The following is a 5,639-nucleotide window of genomic DNA, read 5'->3' as shown; positions in this document are numbered from 1 at the left end:
AAGTCTCAACTGTAGCTGGTGTTTAAGATTAATTAGAAAATGTTAGCATGCTAACATGAAAAACTAAGATGATGACCACTGTAAACATTATGCTAACATGTTGTCATTTCCTGAAACAGACAGTCACTGTAAATTAGGGCTAGGTATTTAAAAAGTACCAAGTGCTACTACCAAGATCAGTACCCTTAAAATGATACTAATACTAATAATAAAGTACTTCTTGTAACTTTTTTTGGGGGTATTTTATTCAATAACCATCATGTGAATGCAAGCATTTTAGTTGCATAAAATGCTACCAGTTCTCTTCATCCAAATGATACGAACATACATTTCAGTAAATACCTTTAAGGTACTGATAACAAGCCCTACTGTAGTTTGGCAAACTTTTCTCAAACAGGAGAAAAATATACTGCAGTGTTCATGGTAATGAAGGACCATGTCACCAAGTACAACAGTGTGGATTTTATGTGGATTTTTGATGGTTGTTTAGGCCAGAGGGTGTGTAATTGTTGACAGAACACTAAATCATTTTAACATGTATCATATAACATTTTTAAATATTTTATAGTTATTTTGTTGATTCATGTTTTCCATGTTTGAGGTTAAAAGAGAACTGTCTGATCTCCACCAAAATCTGATCTTTAATCTTTCGTCAAGTTAAAGCCAAATCTTTTTTCAGTTAACTTTACTAAGAGATAATCCTAACCCTGATCTCTTGCAACAATAAAACTAAATTACACACAGCCTCTCTGCTTGACCTTTGAACTCTCAACCTCAGTGCTTGACAAATAATATGAAACATAATAATGGTTCAACAAACTAATCTTCAGCAGTTGCCGCATATTCCAAATAGCCATGGAGGAAACGTATACTGTCACTTACCAGTGTGTCACTGTCACTTTGCTGTTTATCTGACTTGGTAAGACAGCCTCAGGGAATTCATCATACCCATGAGTGGCAAAGAGTCCAGTTAAAAAACTCTGAAAATAACAAGTGATATAAACCATGCAGCTACCACGCAGGGTGCCAACCTGCACATCAGGAGGAAGCTAACCATTCACTCACATTCATACACCGTTGGCACAGCAACGGGAGCAATTAGGGGTTAAGTGTCTTGCCCAAGGACACATCGACATGTAGACTGGAGGAGCAGGGAATCGAACTGCCAATCTTTCAATTGGAGGACGACCGCTCTACCTGAGCTACAGCCCATATGTGTGTGTGTGTGTGTGTGTGTGTGTGTGTGTGTGTGTGTGTGTGTGTGTGTGTGTGTGTGTGTGTGTGTGTGTGTGTGTGTGTGTGTGTGTGTGTGTGTGTGTGTGTTTGGTCATTGAGTGAAATCCAGTTAGAAACTCTGGGTTGATGAATCTATTTCTTTCAAGTTGAGAAGCTGCACAAATTTCAGGATCATAACTTGAGAATCACAATTTATGCTTAGATTTGCAAACAGTTAAAACAATATATCAGTGTTAACGATGGAAAAAAAACATTATTTTTTGTTGTTTATAATAGTTAATGAATCTAGGGATCACATGAGCCATAGATACATTTGCTGCTATTTAAAGTTGTTAGTCTAGTAATGCAAATATTTCTCAAAGTCATATATTCTGTCAGACTGAATCTGTGAAACCCTATCAAGGTACAATTCTTGGGTCTTGCATCAATAGAAATATATGGTACTTTATATTTTCATAGTGTGTTGGCAGATACAGTAACAAATCTTTAAAAAGTGATCTCAGTGTAAAAAATCATGAATAAAGTACAACAAAAGAGGTATTGTTTGCCTTTTTTTCATATAGCCACATGAGGGAGCCAAATTCCAATATTTAAAGGTCTGGCCTTGCTGCTGCTTCAATTACCCTTCCTTAAGGACACTTAGAATATTAGAAATAGTATTAGAATTAATTTGATTAAGACTGAATCAAGCTAAAGACGATGTTAAGTTTATTTACCCTTCAGGTAAGCCTATTCCTTCGGACTGAGATCCAGATTCCACACGTGATGCAGGCAAGTTCTCAAATTGTGGACTCCAGCAAGAGTCGGTTGTTTGGCCTCTTTTTCAGTGAGTCCTGACCCAAGCAAAATCTGTCTAAGGATACTTGAATTTGGCATATCTGTTACTTCAAATACCATCTTTTCTTGTGCAATACCCAGAACGAAAAGAGGAACCCAGCATTGTCTTAATAAGGATAATTCCTGATGGAAGCTGACTAAAAGATGGGAGACTTCTCATGAAGCAAATAGTTTTTACCAGAACGCTGGAGGCAACTTGGCAGGTAGCGTGGGGGTCCTTCAGGTAAACTGCCCTCTTCTGCTCACAGTGACAGCTGTGCACTGTGCTGTTTAAGTGTTTGGGGTAGCCACTGTTCCTGCAGCTCAAGATGTTGTAAAGGATGGTGTGCGGATGCTGATCCCAGTAACCTGAACAAGTGTTGTTCGTACTCTTCTCTTCCAGAGGAAACATAGTAGGCGTCCGTCAAATATGGTTAACAACGAAACATATGGCTCCAGAAAGAATTAATAGTGTCACGCAACTCCACAAGCTCCAGCTGTATTTATCCAGGATGTCACCTATTCAGCCTTGACCCCCCATTTTTAAGCCTGTGCATGGAGAAAAAACAGTGACCCTGGACTTCCCATATAGACAGAGCTGGGTTCTCCATGTGGAGGCGATAAGACTAGTTAAACTAATCAGCTGCACTGGGAAGAGAAATACAGAAGCTGGGGGGGTGAATGACATTTATCATGTCTGTACCAGTCTATCAAGGACTGATGGGGTCAACACACAGGCTGCTGCCTGACCTGTGCCCCACTTACACTTGCATGAAATTTTTTTTTTTTTACCAGTTTTAAAGATGTTACAGCTGTGCCCCTTATATGCATCTTAAACATATTAAGATACACATCTTTGTGCTTATTTCTCTTCAAAAATCCTAACTTTCTAATACATTTCACTCATTTCCATTCCTTAATTTTTTAATGACCATGATACTGATCTTTTTCTATTAGTCTTTTTAGTGTCATAGTCCCTCTTTTTGTTACTATACTTCCACCACAGCTCAACAGGGAAGCACTAAGAGGGAATTTGATGCTAAAAAGACTGTAAATGTGTCAGACATCAGCTTGATATGACTAACTCAGACTGCTGAAGCTTCACATCTACTTTTAAATGACTGTGTGGACAGATTGGATTTTCATCACTCACATTGAAAGCACATTTGAAGGAAATCTTTTATTAGTCAGTATGAACAAGAGGCATGATTACAGCTGCGTATACAAATGAAAAATATCTATATGAAACTAATACTGACAATTAATTATAATACGTTTCTGATAATACTTTTATTATATTTACACTGTGGCTCTGCAGCTTTTACTTAAATGAGTCATCTGAATGCCTGAATGTAATTGACTTGAAACATTCACTGTTCATAATGATTATACAGGCTAGAAGCAGGAAATGATTTTGGAAAGTAATGACTCAGCAGGGGCAGGTCACACACACACACACACTCACATACACAGCACACATTACTTTAGGGGACATAACATGGACATACATTCATCCCTAACTGCAACCACTACCACTCCTTGCCTAACCCAAACTCTTACCTTTATCTTAAGTTTTCGTCCTAAAATTTACCAATCTACGTTAGGGGGACTTGCTTGCTGAGTTTGGATCAGATTTGTGGTTGTGTGCCAATATAGCTGAATCATTGACTCTTCTCTTGTTGTTTTGTTTTCTGTTTCCTGATTATGTATTGGTTAATCTTTGCTCACACTGGTGAGTCATGTTATCATGTATGCCAGACTGTTTGCAGTACATGTACAAACGAAGACTGAACCTTTAAACTGGATAACCAGTGTCAATGAACAAATCAGCAGCTTGTATCAGTAGTGCTGTTCACTTGTGACTAACAACATCTTTAGCAGCTCAGCCATTATGCACATAATGTTACTATATTATAAAATGTATATTAAAAAATAGACAGGTAGAGATATAGTCTTGCAATGAGAATAGGTCATTATTATAAGGACACTTTAAATCTCAGAATGCAGATTTGAAAGTAAGCAGTTGCTAATTTAGTTACAGATTATTTGGTGACATGCAGTATTTTGTTTGGGTCTTCAAACTGGACATTGTTAATGTTACATAATAATATGAAAAGTCATTTAAATGGAGTCAGAACATCAACAGTAAGATTTTGGCATTGGAAATAAAATGTGGCATTGAAAACAAAGCCTGAACCGAATAATTAGACACTACTAAAAAAAGTTCTATTAATGCTGAAAAAAGTTGAACTGAAAATAAAACACAGACATTAACAACAAATGACAGTCTTATTTTGTGTGATATTTTTACATTATGAAGAATCTTATTTTTATATGCAGTTTTTTTTTTCTTCAAGTCTGTCTTTCGTAAGTGAGAGGTTTTTGTTTTTTCAGTGTCACTGGCTTTCAGTTTCAATTTTCCGTAAGTGTAGAAAGGACTTAGGACGATTCTAAGGCCTGTGACTGACAGGGGCCCTAAAAAACATTAGAATACAAGTTCATTTTTTATTAACTTATCATCATTAATAGACATTTATAGAATATTTGATTTACAATATGCTCATTAAACTAATGCTTTATTTTTCTTGTATTAAAGCCTCCGTATTGCCCAAACACCCCCCTCTGTTTACATGAAATGGTACAGTCCTGCATCCAAACCAGATGTGGTAATTGCTAACAGTGAATTGCTAGTAAGGAGGAGCTAGTTGACCACAATGTCCCAACAGCTTCATAAAATACAAGCATGGTTCCAAAAACGAAAAACTAAGAAAAGAAAGATGAGAGAAAGAACTGAAGACTGTGGAAATGTCTTTTTTTAAAATTATTATTATTATTATTATTATTATTATTATTATTATTATTATTATTATTTAAAAAAAGAAGAATGATTGAATCCCTCTGAGTGATACAAATTGATTGTATGCTTAGTTGGCATGTATACTTATGCTGCTAATCTACTGCTAATTATATTTTGTTCATTATATCATTTTATAGATAGAACTTTCTATTTAAGAAGAACATTAAGATTACATTTAGACTGTAAAATCTGGCCTTCAGCACATCACTTATAGAGGGTGTCAGTCTTGTATCATTTAGTGAATTCTACTGTATGCAGAATGCTGCCTGCATGTCTGCACAGTGTTATATTTTCACAGCTTAATGTCAGTAAATATTGTACTGTTAGTATTAGACTACAAGAGAGTTGCAAGACCCCACAGGTAAAGGTGTGGTTACCACAATTGTTTATGGTTGCCATGGTCTGTGTGTGGTGGTGGGGCCCAATGTGATATCTTTTCATGGGGCCCAAGCTTCCTGGCGGTGCCCCTGCCTACATTACCCAGTAGGCCTTGGATATTCAAATGGCGTAGCACAGTGGTGGAGGCTGTGAGCCAAACTTACACTAATTTTTGTCTAGGACTGTTAACATGTCACTTAAGTAAAAATGTATATTTTTTTCAGGCGTGGAAATAAACACGAAAAGAGGACACTGACATAATTCCTTTTGGAAGATAAATGTTGGTCTCACAGATACAATCTAACAATTGTTGCTACCACATTTTATTAAGTAGTAGTAGTTTTGGAATATT

At 36.5% G+C, this 5,639-nt stretch overlaps 1 pseudogene; it reads right to left on the bottom strand.

The window, feature by feature from the left end:
• Positions 1 to 1,944: 1,944 nt before the first annotated feature.
• LOC133995954 (nuclear receptor subfamily 0 group B member 2-like) lies at positions 1,945 to 2,507 on the bottom strand (annotated as a pseudogene).
• Between the last annotated feature and the right edge of the window lie 3,132 nt (positions 2,508 to 5,639).

Source organism: Scomber scombrus, chromosome 16, assembly GCF_963691925.1.
Source record: "Scomber scombrus chromosome 16, fScoSco1.1, whole genome shotgun sequence".
In the NCBI taxonomy this organism is placed as follows: domain Eukaryota; kingdom Metazoa; phylum Chordata; class Actinopteri; order Scombriformes; family Scombridae; genus Scomber; species Scomber scombrus.
This window is presented reverse-complemented; position numbering and strand designations above follow the sequence as displayed.